Source organism: Malania oleifera, chromosome 13 (assembly GCF_029873635.1).
Source record: "Malania oleifera isolate guangnan ecotype guangnan chromosome 13, ASM2987363v1, whole genome shotgun sequence".
NCBI lineage: Eukaryota > Viridiplantae > Streptophyta > Magnoliopsida > Santalales > Ximeniaceae > Malania > Malania oleifera.
The window spans coordinates 21,204,032-21,226,205 of NC_080429.1; positions in this window are offsets into that span (position 1 = coordinate 21,204,032).

A 22,174-nucleotide genomic window follows, 5' to 3' on the forward strand; every position below is an offset into this window, starting at 1 on the left:
CATGTGTGAGCCTATGTGTTCACATGTACTTACAACTGAGAAATAATAAATAATTTTAAATAATATACTTTTTCCAAATTATTAATACATAATTAAAAATGTGAAACATAGTGAAACAACACTCATATATAATTACATAAAAGTGCACCTTGAAAGTTATGGTAATTTTATGAAAAAAAAATAAATGAAAATATTCAATTTATAATCTATATGTTTTTCAATAAACAAATTGAATAAAATAAAAATGTTTCGGCATCCAAAAAGAATATACTTAGTCTCATGGGAATTTGTCACATTATTACATAATCAAATCAAAACATGAATTTACTCTAAATAGTTTGATTATAAAGGGCCAAAAATTATTTATCATGTGTGTTTGTGTGCGTATGTGTGTGTGTGTGCGCGCGCGCGTGTGCATGTATGTGTGTGTGTGTGTGTGTGTGAGAGAGAGAGAGAGAGAGAGAGAGAGAGAGGTTTTCATGATCTCCTATTTTGTAATAGAATTTTTAAATTTTTCTTCTTTTTTTTTTTCTTTTTTTTTTTGAAAAAAAATAAATAAATTGTGCAATGTTAAAGTTGAGGTCTTGATGTCAAAGATGAGCAAGCTAAATTCATCTTTCTTTGCTTTTTGATTAGGTTAGCTTTGTATGAAGTGAACCTTAAAGATCAAACTAAGTCAATTCAGGATAATTTAAGAAGGCAAAGGATTAATAATACATTAGAACAAAAGACACTAACTTATCAATGCTAGCAAACTTTAGTATTTATATGTTAAAATGCTTGTCCAACTTAAAAGGTTGAAATTTACCTAAAACTAAGCCTAAACATGTTAAGAGCAAGATCACATCTATTCAAACAAAAACACTAGGATTGTTTTCCTAACCTGCGTACTCATAGCCTAACCAAGTGTACCTACTTCAGTTACCCACCGAGCAAGTCTACTTGGTGGGTAATTGACATCAAATGAGAATCTTCAAGTACCATATTTAGCAGGTTTTACTTAATTTAGTAGTCGTGACTTTGATCCAAACAAACTTTTTTTTATAAGCATGTTATTTCAGTAGGAAATATGTACGTTTATTGTGGCTCATTCTCCTATACACTACTGCTAAGCATAGATTTCAGGCTTTGGATTTGGATTTTGATAGATTTAGATAAATTTTAATACAATTTTATGCTATATTTTATCTAACTCCAATACAACTCTAAATCCAAGGTCTCTCCAAGCATAAGATACTAGTATTTTGTTGTCCTGAAAATTAAAGAGGTTCCCATGGAGGTGATTCTATAAGATTTTCTCAAGGCAAAAAAAAAAAGGCTAACTAGAAGAGTAAAAATGTAAGGAATCGTTTAGTGTCACTATCAAAAATTATAAAAACTAAAAATAAAAATTCGTACTCTGTTTGGTTAACATTTTCAAGACTAAAACAAATTGATATCCTAATTGAATAAATGTTCTTTTTGTCCTTGAATCGAATAAAAATAAAAAATATATATGACTGAAATACCAATAGAAACATAATACTAGAAACACAAACAGGCGCATTGTCATAATTTGTTTCTTCACCACACAACAATAAATAGATAAAACAAAAAATAAAAACGATATCAATAACCACTAAATTATTGGACTAATCTAATACAAATAATTCATGAGCTACGTTTGTTGGATATGTTCATATAAATTGATGCTACTTATCATATGAACAATATAATGTCACACTTTCTAGATCTTGACACATAATTTAAATGAATTTTCACAAAAATATTGATTGCATCAAGGTTTTCCTTTTTTTTTTTTTTCTTCAAATATTGCATCAAGACATTGAATGCTATGACAATAGAAGTTTTTATTTTTTTTATTGAAAATGTTGTTTGTGGCTCTCATACTTTGTTTTTGTAAGCAAAAAAGGAAGAGGAAAAAACATGAAGGGGCAGCACAGCAAAGCTTGTCGATGAATGCCCTGTGTTCGTCGATGAGTGGACAGCAACGAGTCATCGAAGAAGGTTCTGAAATCGTCGATGAGAAAATACTGAGAGTGGGAGAATTTTAGAGATCTTGACTCGTCGACGAAAGCCTGTTCTCGTCAATGAATTTTCTTTTTTGGATCGTCGACGAAACCCTGTACTCGTCGACGAATGGTGCTTGGGCTGCTAGCAGTTTTTCTGAATTTTGAATTTTAAAACGTTGGGTGGTTGGGTAAACAGAGGGAAACCTTCAAGAAACTTCTATATATGTTATTCTGGGCATATATTGAAGAGAGTGTGATCATTTTGAGAAGTGTATTGTGTATATTGTGATTTTCATAGTGAAATTTGTGTGTCATTGTTTCCGTGGATGTAGGCTTTGTTGAACCACGTAAATCTTTGTGTTGTTCTTGCTTTGGTTGTGTGTTATTTACTTGTTATTATTTATTCCGTTGTGTATCTTCATTATTCGATCTATATCACAACAAATTGGTATCAGAGCGTGTTGACTCTATGAGTTTGATCCCATTTTGATTATGACAAAACCAATATTTCTCACCAGTGCACTGAGCTTCTTGAACAGGTTCTTTCTTAGCTTGCACTGATGGTAGGAACTCAAGGAAGCTATATGGACCTTGAAGATCATGTTTCATATATGGCATCTTGAGAAACAAAAGAATGAAGACCTCTAATGATATTGTAATTTGCATTCAAATTTTACTTGGTATGTAATATAATATGGTCTATAATAACTACATCACATGTATGATAGGACTAAATGCTCAAGAGGCCATAGATCGACCCTTGGGTCCCTACACATCAATTGCACAAATCCCCTAAAACTCACAAGTCATGACTATGCAATCAGGGGTGAACTTAAATTAAAAACAGGACCTATTTCTTAAGCTTGAAAGGACTTCGGGCGACCAGTGAAAATTCAAAATAGTTGACTTGGTCTGGTCGACTGAACCCAAAATGAACACACTGTTCGTGGTTGACCGAACCTGAGGGGTGTCACTTTTCACCTTCTCCGGGCCCGAACTCTAAGTTCAAAAATACCCCGGGTGATCGAATTATTATGTTCGGTAGACCGAACTGTGAACCGCGCGACCGAACCTTGAGCAGTTTGGAAAATCACCTTGACTCAACCACCCGAACCTTTCCCCAAGCACCCAAAGTTCAAAACTTAACTTTCCTATCTGTCTGTTTGGGCAACCGGCCTTAAGGACCAGGCGACCAAATTTCTCGGGTTTCCTTAATTTTAACTGCAGTAATTTGGGGTAAATTGGGTTAAATTGCAATTAAACATTTTCAAATATTCCCAACAAGTCCCCAACGGTCAAAATTCAAGGGCACCCTATATATACCTCTCATTTGACTCAATTAAGGGTTGATTAGGAAAAGTGATTAGTAAAATTTCCTCTAAAATTTTTACACTTCTTTTGCTATATACTTTACATTTCAAGCACATATTTTCAATACTCTCTTTGAGACTCACTTGAAAATATCTTTTTAAAATAGAGACTTTAGTGCATCTTTAAATCATTCTCTTAGCAAATACTCTCACATACTCATAAGTTTTGAAAATCTATTTTTGAGAGGTCTTGCTTGTTTGATCTTTTCCATAATATTTCATATATAAATATTTGATTGGGAAGATCTTGTTTTGTCTTGCTAGTCTTGGAATTCAAATTACAAGACTTGAAAGCTTGCATATAATCTTTGATATTGTTTTTGCAAGTCTTAATCCAGAATATCTATTGTACTTTACATTTAGAACATCTTTGAGATATTTGATTTGGGCTATGTTAAACTTCCTTTAATTATTTGTTCGTTGAATATAACATCTTGTATCAAAGGTTGTACTCTCACATGTACATACACTCTCACATCTTAGAGAGTTCACATATTGGATTTCATTGGAGCATTGAATCCATATCATCTATAAGTGCACACAAAAATGCAGAATAATGGCAAACAAAATAATGTATTATGGTATTATTAGTATTTATACTAGTAGAACATGTTACGTTTGGGCGAGGCAAACTCTTCGCCCGAGGGTTTGCTGAGAAAGGTGAGTGCCCTGGTTGTATCAAGTGTAGCAGTAGGCTGCATAACGTGTTAGGACAGAGGGAAACTACTTGTATGGGCGGATAGATTTTCCTCTTCTTTGGAGCTTTTGCCGATAAACTTTTGTATGAACTGTGTGAGTACGAGATTAATTTATCACTTGACAGCTTACTGAGTAAGGTGAGTGCCCTGGTATGCTTTAGCTGTAATGTGACAACCCGAATAAAAATGAAATTTAAAATAATAAAGAAAAAGGGGAATTATCAGAGGCCTCGTCGACGAACATAGGGGATTTGTCGACGAGGGCATAAGAGGGCCTCGTCGACGAAGCCAAATTTCGTCGACGAGAAAATACCGAGAGAGGTTTTTTTTTAGTAAACTGAATTTTGTTGACGAGGAGTGGATTTCGACGATGAATCCAGTCCTATAAATACTAAAAATTTGGATTTTAACTTCACAATTAAGCAAACACTCACCCTCTCTCTCTCCCTTCAGCTCCCTCTCCTTCTTTCTTCAATTTCAGGCTGAATTTACGCCGGATCGGCAATCTGAAGCTACCATGACACTCCTGGGGAAGTTCTCTCCAAATCTTCCGGAGCGGATCGTTGGTGAAAGTAAGTTGGAAATCATCTCTGAGTTGAGGTAAGACTTTTTAAGTCAAATTTGGTCTTACAGTAGTTATAGGAAATGATATACACACGAAAATACTAAAATTTGATACTGTGAGTTTTCATTTTTAGGGTATTGATCAGGAAACCCTACGGGTATTAGACTAGGATACTTTAGGGGGCTTTCTCAGTAGTCAGGTAAGGGAATAAACTAAAGCAGTTATTTTTCCACACGTATTATTATTATTATCAACAAAGAAATTTTCAGGGAATATGTATTATATTTGAATATTATTGAAAAAATGTATGTTATTGGGAAAATACTGCTATTATACAGAAAATGTGATTTTAGAATGAAATTTACGGATTCACTCAGCTTTGTGTGGCATGAATATTATTTTTGCATAAATGTATTATGATATGGAAATTTTACGAGAAAAACATGTTTTCAGGAATTACGTAATAATGCAGTATATGATGATTTTGAGATGCATGATAATTGATTTATTTTCATTATGTTATATATGAAATGTTCGGCACGAGGCCGTAATTATGAAATGTTCGGCACGAATGAAATTTACGGATTCACTCAGCTTTGTGTGGCATGAATATTATTTTTGCATAAATGTATTATGATATGGAAATTTTACGAGAAAAATATGTTTTCAGGAATTACGTAATAATGCAGTATATGATGATTTTGAGATGCATGATAATTGATTTATTTTCATTATGTTATATATGAAATGTTCGGCGCGAGGCCGTAATTATGAAATGTTCGGCACGAGGCCGTAATTATGAAATGTTCGGCACGAGGCCGTAATTATGAAATGTTCAGCACAAGGTCGTAATTATGAAATGTTCGGCACGAGACCATAATTATGAAATTATGAGGGATGCTATAATATTATATATTATATGTTATCAGAACTCAGATGTTAGTTTAGTTCAGTTTCAGGAGCTCGGTACCGTAACTATATAGATCAAATATCTATGTTCAAACTTGTGCTAATCACCCCACGAGGAGGTGGGAGATGGATAGTCGATGTGGCTTTCAGTGTAAAGTTGTAAAAGTCCAACTGGCAGTCCGGATCAGGGTGCGGCGAGCCCATCGTACTTACAGACATTTTTGACTTAACAGTGGTCGGCTAGCCATTGTTGGGTCCCACCTTCGGGTTGCACAACCCGTCATGGGGGGTAATACATGACATCAGCTAACTATTCATCCTGAGTATGTTTTCAGTATTATCAGATATAATAGACGATTTATGAATGATGATTCAGTATGTTATGAAGAATGTTTACAGATATATGAAATGTATTGTATATGTATAACTGCATTATATATTCATGTTGCCACACAGTTGCATTTAGTTTATTTTCCCTTACTGAGATGTGTCTCACCCCCGAACTTAATTAATATTTCAGGAGACCCAGAGAGACCGGCGGGTCGTGGCCACCGTTGAGTGAGTTGAGCTTCCCTACTAGAAGGGTAAACTTTGATCGAGGATCAGAAGATTTTTGTTGTAAGATCCTAGGTCTATTTTTGATTTTTTGGAGATTGTATTTAAGCACAATATCATGGGAATGTAGTAGACTCCGGTATTATGTAATTAATGGTGTGACGGATGAAATTTATTTTTACTGCTACTTAGGTTTCTGCTGTTTATGTAAGGCTATCCCCGCTACCCACGGGTTCGGGTTGATGTTATTATTATTATTATTATTTATGTTTAGTATGTGATACGTTAAACAAGTCGTTACATGTAATCTTTGGGTTGACTAATGTATCAGAGTAGAGGGGTGCTACTTGTATGGGCGAATAATCACCCCTATCCTTAGGTAATCTCATAAGTAAAATATCTTGCATGTGTTTGAATAAGATCAGAAAATGATTTCAGAAATTATGTTAAGGATTTGCAAATGATAAATAATATGTTATATACAAACCTCATGTTGGTCATACACTGTTTTAATATATTGTTTCTCCCCTTACTGAGATGTATCTCACCCGAATATGAACTTATTTTTTTCAGGACCTCCACGAGATCGAGCTTAGAGAGCTCGAGTTGTTATAGCACTTTTGAGAAAAAGGGTATAATTTTGATAATAATTTGGGATGTAAATATTTTATATTTTATGTTTTAAGTCTTCTGAGAAATGGGTGGTTGTGATACATATTGGTGTTTGTAAATATTGGAAGTGTAGATTATGTTTTGGAGATATGTATATATGTGAATATAGGTAGAAGCATGGTTTTTTATGGTGTGTAGATAGCTTTAGAAAACTCTGGCATTATATTTGTTGGAAGATTATAGTTATGTTTTTCATTGCATAAATGATATTAGAATGTGGATTATCAGTTAAATGAATGGATTAGTAGCACTCCGGACCCACTTAGGGGGTCGGGGCGTTACATTTTCACCGTTCATAATTGGAATATGAGAATCATTACTTAGAATAGAAGTAACAGCAACTACAATAACCAAGAAATTTAATTAATACTTTGAAACAAAACTGTAGTTTGAACCAACTAATGTTAGATTCAAAAGCAAAAATCTAAACCTTTCCTGTGGGTATAGGTTACATAATGCATTAGATATGCTTGTACTTTATAATAAGACTAATGGAATAAGGAAACTTATACCTGTGGGTATTTAGTATTCCCCTTCTTAATCACTATCTTTTTCCAACCATGTTAAAGAAAATAATTACCTCCCTGTAGGGTAAAGTAATCATCAACTATGACTTAACTGCAATGTGGATTTAAAGTCAATTTATAAAAAAATTATTTGTGTGTCATAAAATTGTTGTGGCTAAATTTTAATACACAATGATATTCTTTTTTCTTGATATAGCTCAATCCATTATTTAGAAACCTTAATATTCTAGGCTTATTTTACTGTAGATACGAATAGCACTACCAAGTAAGTTCCCAAGAAAGATTTTTCTTTCCTAGATAGAACTTCTAGATTCCCAGGAAAGATGGAGGGGTCATAATGGTATCGCTTAAAATCCAATCTCCTAGATAGAATCTCCTTAGATGTACACATCCATACCCCACAACAAACAGTCCATTAATTTAATTAAGACTTATATAATCATGTATTTCAATATTGATGTACATGAAATAAAATACAATTTTAACAACAATAAGCCTAAGTAATAAAGACATATATTTACATTTATATAAAAAATTAATAAATGCACAAATAATAATCACAATTATAGGCAAAAAAAAAATTAATAAATGCATACATGACATGCATTAAATATTTATGCACAGGTTTTCTTTTTTTTGGTTTGACCGGTCCCGTCTAGTCAACGGTCAACTGGTTCGATCAACCGGTTCACTGAACCGGGCCAAGCTCTCTCCAGATGCGCGGGTCGAGTACGGTACGGGTCAAGTTGGCGGAGTCTCCCATGCACATTTTATCGAGTCAGGCCTTAGAGTGGGTTGACCTATTTGACAAATGGCTCAGGCTTTATAAACCTAATTGGTTTGTTTACTGAACTAGGCCAGGCCCAGACCCCATGGCCCGTGAGCTTTAACAAGACTCTTCTCCTTAATGGGCCGGATGCAGCCCACGACCCAATACCCTAGGCCTAAATGACACAACCCATGCCGTTTCAACCCTCTTTGGCGCTCAGGAAACCCTAGCACCGCCGGCTCTTCCTTAACTCCTGATCCGGCGCGACTTAACTTCCTCACGATGACTTCACTGTTACTCGAAAAACTCAACACAAAAACTTTCTCATAAAACCGAGACCACTCAGTGAACAAACCAATCAAAAAGAAAATCTCTCTTTGGAAAGAAAAACATGCCGTGAGATTGGTCAAATAAGCACAATACATAAACCGAGTTTGCATATTTAAGAACAGTGCATGCCGAGTGAATTTCATCATGGAAATTAATACTATAATATCAAAATCAATTTATTGAAAAATAATTTCATGCAATTTTAGAATAATAGAAACTAAGCAATATGACATGGAGTTGGCTCTAACACCACTAATGAAAGCATAATTTCAGAAACTACAAACAAACAATTGTTTATAAGCGGAAGAGAACGCTGATTTGACCTCCAACCATGACTACTCAAGTCTTCAAGAAAGGAATTTGAAATAAGAAAGAGAACTATGAGAAATAAAGAAAGAGATTTGGGAATTCTCTTTACTCTCACAGTGTTTCAGAAGAGTAGAAGGAGTAGGGTTTTTATCTAGTTTTATATCATCGTAAGTCAATGTGTGACTTAATGGTTAATCACAGGCACTATTTATAGACTGGTCAAGGCCCCATCCACAGAGAGATTTCCTCTCATATTTCCTACCATTAAGGGATTGTGAGTTTTCAAAATCTCTCATTTAAATTTCAAATTAGATTCAAAATCTTCCATTTGAATTTCAAACCAACGATTTAGTCTTAAGAGACTTAGTCTTAGTATATCAAGTAGTTACTGTAAAATCTCATCTCCCATATTTGATTTTTGAATAAAATAATAATTATAATAATTTAGATAATAGTATTTTCAAATAAAACAAGATGTGTTATGTGTGCCACTTAACAAGGAAACATGCGCACTAATAGTTTTCACATTTCATTAACATATCTTACTTTTTATTGAGTAAATAATATTTGATTAAAAATACAATTTTCATTTAATTAAAACATAACTTAATTATATCTAATAAATAATCTTAAATATATTAATAATATTAATTTTTATTACTATTGTGTACTATTGTTAAAATTTACTATAGATGAACTAACGATGTGGTGGATGAATTAAGCATGAATGTGAGATGGGAGTTGAAGGAATTCCTCCGACAAAGTATTAATCGGCTAATTAATGTATGTGATGCAGTGTCATTTTTTCATTCTTATAAATACATTCTTATAAATATGTATTTATTTGTAAGCAACTGCAAGTGTTTTAAGAAAGTAGGAGAGGAGAAGTATGTACTGCAAAGGGTATCACTGGAGAAATTCCCAGCAGTTCCACGGTGAATCAGCTTAGAAGCTTTAGCCTTCTTCAAGAGATGCAAGAGTGTGGAAACACTGAGGCCCTCTACAGATATGGAGTCATACAAAAAATACATTTACATAATATCAAGTGTTTGTTGAGTCATAATTGTATAAAGCCTCACATAAACTTTTAAAAGTGATATTAGAATCTTTTAAAATATTGAGGTCTGGATTTGAATTTGAATTTGTATGGAATTAGATAAAAGTTAATTTAATTTTGTATTAAACTTTTTTCAAATTCATACAAATTTAAATTCAAGATTTCTTCCAAATAGGGTAAATTTAATAAATAAATATCATATGCTTACAGATATGAAATTCTTCTTATAAAATCTAAGAAATTAATTTTTTAATTTAATTAAAAGGACAATTTAAAGAAAATTAAGTCTCATTGATGTATATATTTTTTATTTTTTTTCTCACTTTCATTGATAGACAACCATGAAAATTAAGGTATTTATTTATATTTTTATTTATTTTTAATATAATTTTTAAATTCCTAAATAAATCTTACATTTTTTCTATTTCTATGGTACGTTAACATGGAGTTACAGAAGTATTCTAAAAGTTTAGATTTTAAGTTATTAAATGGCCTATTCATAAATTTTAAATTTGTAATTAATTAAATAATAACCCATAGAACATCAAGAAAATATTAATTTAAGTTTTTCTTATCCTCGCTTAGTTAACAAACACATAAATGTTTCTTCTATCTTTTTTTGCTGGTAGAATATTTTAGTAACAAGAACGACTCCCGCATAGAATTAGGAATGGAGTGTTTGAAAAAAACTGCGAGTTCAGGACATATTGATGCCTTGTACGCCCTCAATCTCATTCTTCTCTTTAGCAAATCAGATAAATTCAAGTAACGAGCCATTCATCTTATGAACAACATGAAGAAATCAAAGACGATACGTCAACACATTCGGTAATGTCTGAAGAAGTTGAATGACATAATGAGATTGATTTGGGTGAATAATCATCAACTTTTTTAGCACAAGTCGACTTGCTGTGCTTTGCAAGATCAACATAGAAGAAAGCAAGGACGGTCCTTGTTAGGACCCTGTGAGCAATAAACAAACACCAAAAAATTGAGAGACACCAGAAATTTACGTGGTTCGGTCTAGATCAACCTACGTCCACGGAGCACACCACAATCCACTATACAACCGAGAAAGAATACAATCTTTCTGAGGCAGCTCTCTCTCTCTCTTCTCTCTTCCTTCTTCCTCACTCCTCTACACTCTCTCCTTCTTCTCTGTACGTAACCTCTCAACAGCTCTTCCCTATTTATAGATAGCTAGAGTAAATTACAATAAATGAAATTGAGGAATTATAGTAAATTATCTTCAATCAATAGACGTGGATTACAGCTATACCACAGACGCGTCTCCAGCTTGCAGTTTTGTAGATCGCAGCTCACATGCGTCTCCTAGCTCCAGCTACACAACAATCTCCCACTTGGAAATAGAGACGTCTCCTCAACCAGTATCAGTATATGAATAAATGATATGCTCAAATATGTCTTCAGGCATGAAGACCAACTAAAATTGTACACAATTTCAGCTTCTCTGTAGTCATCACCTTTGTTAACATATCTGCCAGATTCCTACTACCTTGGATTTTTTCAAGTGTCAACATGCTGTCCTCTATTAGAGATCTGATGAAGTGATAACTCAGTCCAATATGTTTAGTTCTGGAATGAAATGTGGAGTTCTTTGCCAGATGTATCGCACTCTGACTGTCACTATACAAAATATTCCTCCCATATTTTAATCCAAGCTCTATTAACAAACCCTGAAGCCAAATCATCTCTTTACTAGCTTCTGTCACTGCTACATACTCAGTTAGTGGATAGAACAACAATCTTCTGTATCTATGACATCCAACTAACAGCTATTGTGCCAACAATGAATGTATACCCAGTGGTGCTTCTGTGATGATTAATTTCACCTACAAAATTGGCATCTACATACCCTTTAATTTTCAAATTGCTTTCACTGAAACATAGACACTTATCAATAGTGCCACGTAGATATCTCAAAATCCACTTCATTGCTTCCTAGTGAGTCTTCCCTGGATTTGATATATACCTGCTGACAGCTCCTAGTGCTTGGTCAATATCTGGTCTAGTACTAACCATAGCATACATGAGACTTCCAACGACTAAGGCGTATGGTACCTTAACCATGAAATCTTTTTCTTCATCTGTCTGGGGAGACTGATCCTTAAAGAGACAAAAGTGACCTGCCAATGGTGTAGTTATAGCTTTGGTGCTGCTCATGTTAAACCTCTGTAAAACACAGTTGACGTACTCTGACTGAGATAACCGCAATGTTTCTTGTTGCTTATCTCTAGAGATCCGCATCCCAAGAATCTGCTCTGCAGGACCCAAGTCTTTCATATCAAACTCCTTTGACAATTGCTGCTTCAATTTTCTGATCTCTTCTATATCTGATCCTACGACTAGCATATCATCAACATATAACAATAGGATAATATAACTAGTACGATACCTCTTGAAGTAGCAACAGTGGTCAGAATTGCACTTTTGAAAATTGTTCCTCTGCATACAGGTGTCAAGTTTCTTGTACCACTGCCTAGGAGCTTGTTTGATACCATACAAACTCTTCTTTAATTTGCATATAAGATTCTCTTTACCTTTAATTGAGAAACCTTCTAGTTGTTGCATATAAATTTCCTCATCAAGATCACCGTGAAGAAACGTCGTCTTCACATCCAACTACTCAAGATGTAAGCCCTTTGAGGTAACAATACTCAAGACAGATCTGATGGTTGTCAACTTCACAACTGGTGCAAAAATATCAGTGTAGTAAATTCCTTTCTTCTGTTCGAAACCTTTGACTACTAATCGGGCTTTATACCTCTTGTATCCATCATGCTCTTCTTTAATCCTGTACACCCATTTGTTGTGAAGAGCTTTATTTGTGATGACCTGCTTAATTTTCACATATTTTTTTTTATAATATAATCAATATCACCAAGCTCAGTCGATCATAATCCATTTGGACCTGTGGGTACCAGGGATACATCAGAACACATAACGGAAGCCTAAGCAGCAAAAGACATACAATCACAATATCATAAATACGAAAACATCCATCACAATACCATAAATATCAGTCACTATATCCATTGTATTTTAGTATACACATCCTAAAAACAAGATCTAGAGACATTTCCTACAAAATTCAACTGTCCCTACTAAAACTTACCCTTTAAAGAGGGCAAATCAATAGCACTAGATCAGCGGGGCTTTTCTCGCTCTCTTATCAAGGGCTCCTAAAAAGTTTATAAAATTTTGGGGTGAGACACCTCTCAGTAAGGGAAATAAACTAATACTAGTGTGTGGCAACATGAGTATTCCGTGTTATACATATATCATATGGAAACATATTTAGCAAACTGTTATGTCATATTTGGGAAAACATATATATTATCATAATATGGCAGAACATACTGCATTTTCATAATCATATTTCATCTCACAAAATATAATACAAAAACATTCCTAGTAGGTTAGTTGACTGTTGTCATGTATTATCCCCATATGACTGGGTTGTGTGACCTGAAGGCGGGACCTGATAATGGTTGGCTGACCACTGCCAAGTCAAAAGTACAATCTGTAAGTCTGATGGGTCTGCCAGACCTGGTCCATACACCAGGGGCGCTCACACACTTCTTAAAAACCACATTGACCATCCAATCTCACACCACTCCGTACAGCGGTGTTAACACAAATATCATGATCATGATAACCATGGACACATAGCAACGATATCGTGTAAGTGACCAAGACAACCAGGTTCTGATATCATATAACATATACTGAAACTGTGATACATGAATATTTCATACCATTAATTATCAAATCATTCATATCATTTTTCATATATACATATATCATGAAAATCATCGGCCTGTACGCTGGTATTTCACATTTTACCATAACTCGGCCCGTACGCCAGCAAATCATATCATAGCATAGCCCGTACGCTGGAAAATCATTTCCATAGCTTGGTCCGTACGCCGGCAAATCATTTCCATAGCACAGCTTGTACGCTAGCAAATCATATCCATAGCTCGTTCCATATGCCGGTAAATCATACACATAGCTTGGCCCGTACGCCGATTTTCCATTATAAAAATCCATATCATTAATACATTCCCAGAAAGCAATATTTCATAACAATTTCTACTCATGCCACATGAAACAGGTTTTTCATATATCTAACATACCATCATTTTCATCAGTATTTCCCAAATATAAATCATATATAAATATATTTATTTGCTTGAAATCAAATGCTATAGTATTATAAATACTTTTAATAAAATACTAACTTAATTTATCCCCTTACCTGATTCTTGCAAAGCCCCTAAAACAAACAATTCTACACCCGTAGGGTTCCCCATTCAATACCCTGAAAACAACATTCTCCAGAACTAAAGTTCAGTATTTCTACGCGTACTACGCTTTCTAAAATTGTAAAATAACCAAATACAGAGTAGAAAGTCTTACCTTGGATTTGGGATGGTTTCCAACTCAGCCCTACCGACGATCTGCTTTGGCAGATTTGTAAAGAACTTTCTCAAGAGCGTCGTAGTGGCTTCAGATCGTCGAACCGGCGGAAATCTAGCCTAAAATCTTAGAGAGAAGGAGGATGAATCGAAGGATGAGAGAGGGAGGGGTTCTGCGCAGGAAAATGAACTGAAAATCACGTTTAACCCTATTTATACTGCGGAATTCGTCGACGAGCCACATCACCTCGTCGACGAGTCCTGTAGAAAGTTCGTCGACAAACTTCAACCCTTGTCGATGAATTTTAGGTTTCCACAAATCCTCTCTCGGTATATTTTCATCGACGAATTCTATCCTCATTGATGAGCTCCTTTTATACCCTCGTCAACGAGTCCCTTGTGTTCGTTGAAGAGGAGTTGAAAAATTCCTCAAGATTATCCCATCTAAAATGCAGCGTCGTTGACTGCCTCCTTCTGTTCTTGTTTCCAATTCCCTTTCTTTTAATTATTTAAATACCATTATTCTTTGGTTCGTTACATTCTTACCTTTGGGCAACTTAGCTAGTTCCCATGTTTTGTTGGAGGTAAGAGACTTTATCTCGTCTTTCATTGTAAGCTCTCACTTGCTCGAATCTCTTGCTTGACATGCTTCAACATAGCATTCAAGTTGTCCTCCATCTGTAAGAAGTAAATGATTCACATACCTCCTATTTGGTACATGCTGCCAAGAAGATCTCCTAAGCTCTGGTGCTGGAGTAGGAGACAGTGATGCAACAATCTGCTCCACATGTTCCTCTACTTGAGGATTCTTGGTGTTCCGCTGTCATGTCCCTACACCTTCTAGGACATCATCCACATCTACAAAGGTTGTTTCAAACTCTGTAGATTTTGTTGTGTGTCTATCTTTGTACATTACCTTTTTATCAAAAATCACATCTCTACTTCTGATCACTTTTTTGTTTTCATTAGCCCAAATGTGATGCCCATATTCATCTCCACCATAACCAACAAAGGTGCATTTCCTGGATTTCGGATCAAGCTTATTCCTGACATGATCATTGATTTGTACATATGCAACACAACCAAAAACTCTCAAATGTGAAAGTCTTACCTCTTTACCGTTTCATACTTCTTTTGGTAGACTATAGTCCAATGGTACTGATGGACTCCTGTTAATCAAGTAAGTTGTTGTATTGACTGCTTCTACCCAAAACATCTTTGGTAAAACTAACTACATATGCATGCTTCTAGTTTTTTATATCAACGTTCTATTCATCTGCTTGGCTACGTCATTGTGCTGAGCCGTACCTAGCACAGTTCTTTCCATTCTATTACTATGCTCATAGCAGAATTTCTTGAACTCGATGTCATTATACTCACCACTGTTATCGGTTCTCAGTTTCTTGATTTTCAAACCAGTTTCATTTTCTACCATTGCTTACCAAATCTTAAAAACATAAAAAACATCAGATTTATATTTCAGGAAGTAAACTCATACCTTCCAAGAATGATCGTCTATAAATGTCACGAAGTAATGCTTCCCACTTGTGGATGAAATGGTCGTTGGTCCTCATACATCTGAATGGATTAGCTCAAGTCTCTCTTTCTTTGGGGTACTGGTGTTCGTTTGAAAACTGACCCTCTTCTGTTCCCCAAATATGCAATCCTCACATGTTTCAATCTTCATTGACTGTAAATCACTCAACTTTCCCTTTGATTGCATCACCTAAGTCCCTTCTCATTCAGGTTTCCAAGTCATTGATGCCAAATGTTGCTATCATCATTTTCTGTAGCAACTGTAATAGACATGCATGCATTAGGAGTTACATAAAGAGTACCACTTTTCTTACCTCATGCAATTGTCAGTACACCCTTCGAAATCTTACATTCATCACCAATGAAAGTTGTGTTATATCCTTCATCTGCCAGTTGACCAACTGAGATCAAGTTCTTCCTCAGGTCTGGAATATATCTAACATCTCCCAGCTTTCATACTGACCCGTTCATCTTGATCTTCACTGTCCCCTTGCCAGCTATGTTGCAAGGTTGATCATTGCCAAGGTATACTTTACCTAAATCACCTGGTGTATACTCCTCTAGGCAATCTCTACTGCAAGTGGCATGGAATGAAGCTCCAGAGTCTAACACCCAAGACTCGCTTTGCTCTCCAAATAGCATATCAACATATCATCATTTTTTAAAGTAACATTTGCTTCTGTCTTCGCCTTTGTCTCGTATTCTTTCTTCGGAACTTTGCACTGGTTTTTGTAATGACTAGTTTTTCCATAGTTCCAGCACTCAATATATTTTGTACCTTGTGAACCTGTGTCTTGAGAACCTTTGGGATTTCAAGATTTAGACCGCCTGTGCCTAGATTTTTCGCGATTGTTTGATCGTCCATGCTAGTTTCCACTCCTTCGACTTTCCATGTTTAAGACTAAACTCAAAGTGGAACCATGGTTTGACTGCATTCTGATTTCTTCCGTAAAAATCATGCTGACGACTTCATTGTATACTAGCTTTGATTTGCCTACGAAGCTACTGATTGCAGTAACAAAACCATTCCAACTTTTGGACAACTGATTGAGAATTAGTAGGGCACAAATCTCACTATCAAATGTAATCCCGACTAAAGGGAGTTGGTCCGACAACTCGTTGAAACTATTCAAATGCCTGCTAAAACTTTCACCTACAGACATGGACATAGTAAATAACTTTTTCATAATACGTACCTTATTAGCTGCAGACGACTGCTCGTACATATTAGAAAGCTCATCCATCATAGACTTGGTGGATGATATATGCTTGATATTAAATAAGACAGACTTTGACAACATCATTCTGATAGCTCCGGGAGCTTTCCGGTCAATCAAATCTCACTCGTCCTCATTCAAAAATGCTGACTTACCCTTCAATGGTAAGTGCAACTCCTTCCCAAACAAGTAATCTTCAATCCGCATCTTTTAGAAACCAAAATTGTTGTCGTTAAACATCTCGATTTTTAAGCTCTTTTCGTTTGACATCCTGATTTGCTAATCTAGAGATGGAATTAGTTCAAATGGACAGTACGGTTGGATTCTAAACGGTCGAAAACCTTAGAAATGGTTCGAGTTGTTTGAAAAACAGACCTGAAATGGTTCCGAAAAGCCCGGTCAAAGATCTAGTCAAACCTGGTCAAATTTGGTCAACCATAACGGAATATTCCCAAACTCAATGGAATATACCTACCGTTAGTGACACCATCTATTGACGTGGTAGGGTGTGGGATCTACTGCTGACGTGGTGCTGACGTGACACTGTAGGGCCCACCTGCTGGAGGATTCTGTTGGTCCCACTAGATGACGTGGCAGATGACATGGCAGCTCTGACATGTCAAATGCTGCGATTGCCACATGGCGTCTGACGGGGATGCTGCGTGTCGGTTGAGTGGCTGGGTATGGATCTGGGCTAGGTACGGTCTGGATTTGGAGTGGGTTACTGGGTCGGGTGAAAGTGGTCGGATGAGGAAGATGTGTGGAGCATGTGCAGGTGTGTGGCCGGCAGGTCACTAGCGCATGAATACACGGACGACTCTGGCAAGGCGCGTGTGGTGTTGTATGGGCTCCTTTTGAGCTCTAGTTTGCATCGTTGGCTTCGTATCGACGAGATGAATGTGATGGTGGCCTAAAAATTCAATTTTGAGATACTGGATCGGGCTATGTTTTCGGTGAATTTTCTCCGATCTAGCGTTTCTGCTCCAAACTCAGCTCTGATACCACTTGTTAGGACCCTGTAAGTAATAAACAAACACCATAAAATTTAGAGACACCATAAATTTATCTGGTTCAGTCTAGATCGACCTACGTCCATAGAGCACACCACAATCCACTATACAACCAGGAAAGAATACAATCTCTTAGAGGCAGCTCTCTCTCTATCTTCTCTCTTCCTCACTCCTCTACACTCTCTCCTTCTTCTCTATACATAACCTCTCAACAGCTCTTCTTTGTTTATAGATAGCTGGAGTAAATTACAATAAATGAAACTGAGGAATTACAGTAAATCATCTTCAATCAATAGCCACAGATTACTGCTATGCTGCGGACGCGTCTCCGGCTTGTAGTTCTACAGATCACAACTCACAAGCGTCTCCTGGCTCTAGCTACACAACAATCCTCCGATGAAAGTGATGAGGAAGATGATGATGATTGGTGTGACGCTTGCATATGCGACCTAGAAATTTCTTACTTTTGTAGTGAGTTGCAACGATGATGATTGGTGCGACGCTTGTAGTTGCGACCGAGAAATTTCTTACTTTTGTAGTGTGTTGCTAGTAGTAGGCACATCTAGGGTTTTCTAGCATATTTGTGAATTTTGTTTTATTTTATTTTCAAAACTAATATTGTAAGAACTCGAACCGTGATATATGAATTAATTATGTAAAAGAAGGGTAAATTGGTAAATTGTGTAGAGTTCGTCTACAAAACCAAAGTTCATCGACGAAGTCCCTTCTGTGCTCATCGATGAAATTCAGAGGCTCGTCGACAAGGAGAAGCCGAGAGATTTTGGGAAACTGGGAATCTCAGACTCGTCGACGAGGGCGCCATTTCGTCGAGGAGGACGGTCGAGTCAAGGGCTATAAATATCACTTTCCTTTGCTTAATCACTAAGTTATCCCAAGAATATCCTCTCCCTTTCTCTTTAGAACTTGAAGAACTCTCTCTCTCTCTAGGTTTCTTCGCCGTTCGTCACCTGATTCGTAAATCAGACATTACTGCGAGGATCAAGGAAGGATTCTTTACGTTTCTAGTGGATCAGAATCTCGTTTCGAGTAGTTTTGGGTTTCGGGCCAAAATCGAGGTAAGGCTCGATTTTCTTTTCTGATTCGAAATATGTATAGTAGTATGAGTTGTAAGCTTGTATTGTAATGTGGTTTATAGGTTTTGGAGTCTCGGTTTGTAGTTTTGGGGACCGTAGAGTTCGTAGTTGGAATTCGGGTTAAGGTAAGAGGATTCAGTTTATATCAGTTACTTTTTGAAATCGGGATCAGTAAGCCTATAGGTTACGATCGTATGTATGTTTTGGTAACTTGTTTGGGGAAATCTATGGGATAAAATATGAGATTTTCGGATTACAGTTTTCAGGAAAATTGGGGATTTCAGGGATCATCTCGACTTTGTTTGGAAAATTGTTTGGTATGTTTAAATGATATTATTGAGATGACCGTAATCTATATTTGTATAAAACTGTATGCTTGAATTGGAAAACGATATAATTTGCCGTAAATCAAATAAGTGTGAAATGTATGGTTGTATGTAATTGTTCCAGGTATTTTGTAAAACAACTATGTGGCGACTAATTACCATACGCTAATGAGTAAAGGAAAGTGAGTTCCAAAATGATTCCAGATTTTGTGAAATCAGCTAGTGGTGGTTAATTACCGTACGCTGAAACAACTATGTGGCGGCTAATTACCGTACGTTGCACCATGTACCGGTTCATTACTGTGAGCGAGAGTGTCCAGCTCTATATTCGAGGGTGTGATATCATCAGTGTGTTCCGGTTGGTCACTGAGGGGTGTGAGCTACACTGTATTGGCAACGTAATCGCTATGAGACTCCGTTCTTCACAAGGTAGTTGTGTATTAGTGTGACAACACTGACCGTATGTTTGGGTATCGTATGTACTGGAATGGATTTGTGAAAATACTGGAACTGTATGGAACTGCATGGAAATGTTTCTGAACTGTATCGTATTGTACGGTGTTATGTTTTGCGTAAAATAACACTGGTATGCCACACACTGATATAACATGTTTTCTTCCTTACTGAGAGGTGTCTCACCTCGAATGTATATACAAATGTTTTCAGGTTCTTCGGATAACCGAAACTAGCATCCACGCATTCGGAAGTGGGGGTGTCGTTTAGCTACATTTAGTACTTGAGTAGGTACGAGTTTTGTAACCTGGTTGTCGTGATGGTTTTTGTAGACACCCGGAGTATGTATTGTAATTATGAGATTGTATATCTTAGTGTTGTGTGGGTTTGTATATCCTAGTGTTGTAGACTCTGGTATGGTATATTATATGGATAGATGAAACATTTTCCGCTGCTTATTTGATGAGTATGAATGTATATGTGTATGGGTATAGGGCATCCGTATACCCCATAGGGTCGGACCCTTTTATTGTATTGTATCATGTATGTTTTAATTGACATAGAGACAGGTTAGGTTACTTTTTTCACACCTGAGACCCATCTGCGGGTTCGGGGTATGACAAATATTCAATCCTACAATGAAGAAAATGAGTAGCTCTATTAATCATAACGGGTGATCTACTTGGATTCAATTTGATCTTCTATAGCAAACACACCTCTTCGTCCTTAGGAACACAATTTTTATTGAACTGTAACAAAGCTTTACTCGCTGTTTTTTTGTAGTTAACAGCAACAAAGATTGGTGATCCAGTTTTCACAATTCACATGTGACAAAAAGATAATTTTCAATTGCTCAAACCAATTATACTTGCAGATTTTGCATTTGATCAAGTGCTATGTTTTGTAAATCCCCAACTATAAGCAAATTAATTAAAATTAGCGATGAACAATAGAAAATTCTTTTTGAGATGCAACATTTACAAGTTGACTAGATGGTAAAACTACCATACATGAAGAAAAAGTATCTAGCTACAAAAATATGTTTAGGAAACCAAAAGGCTTCTCAACCACAATTTTCACAATTACTAGCCTATATAATATTGAAAAGTTCAACAAGACACAATACACGCGCATGCCAAAATTGAGAAATGAATCATGTGAAGAGAAGGGTTGGGTTTCAAGTTGAAGGGAAGTTCTTTGGGCAAAGTGAGGGGGTGAATTGGGAAGGTGTGGGGTTTGAATAGGGCTATAAATGAGTCAAGTCATTCGCAAACTATTCGGTGCTCGACTTGATAATGACTTGCTTGAATTCATTTATTAAGTTAAACGAGTCAACATTGAGATCAAATTTCAAGCTTATCAACTAAAAGAGTTGAATTCGAATTAATTCATACTCAACTTGTTAGACTCGCAAATCGACTCGTTTAACAACTCACCAGCCAGCTTGTTTATTAGTTCGTTAGTAACTCGTGAACTAACTTGATATTAGGCTCATGAACAAACACAATGTTAATCATATTAAATATTAAATATTATATTTTTTTACTTTAAAATATATTTAATTAAATATTATATTTATTAATTATCAATTAATTTAATTAGCTTAGCGGTTTGATTTGTTTATTAGTTTAAAATGAGTTTAGTCGAATCAAGTTTGAGCTTGAGCTCGACTCATTTATATATATGTGAAATGAGCTTTAGTCGAGTCAAACTCGAGTCGAGTTAAAGTTATATATATGCTATATTTGCTAAACGAGTCGGATCGAACAAAAAAAATTAAAACTCAAATAAAACTCGAGCTCAACTTGAACTTGCTTCGAAATAAATGAGCCAAGCTTGAGCTTATCACAGCTCAACTCGGCTCAACTCTTTTGCAACCCTAGGTTTGAGAGAGTTGAGGGAGTATTAGAGCCAACTATTCATGTGATTTGATAAAATTAGAGGGGGTGTAGTGAAATTTGATAATAGAGGCTTTGCATGTATTCCTATTGTTATCAAAGAGAGATGGGATCATTGGACGAAACAAAAGATGAGACTCAAATTCTCACTTAATTTACTTTTTTGCTTTCCCGAAGTTTCTACTCTCAAGGGAGAATCTTATAAAACTTGATATTTATCACATTTAATAAAGTACATTCGTCTTTAAAAAAGGGAAGGTCATATGTATATATTTATGACTTTTTGATAGATTGAGTCAATTATGGATTTTTATATAAAGGGCTTCCGATCCCTTTCACCACTCAATCAAGTTTGGTATAATCTCTATCATTAAGAATAGTAGTAAGAGTACTGAGTAAGAAAAGAGAAGATCAAGTAGTTTCTG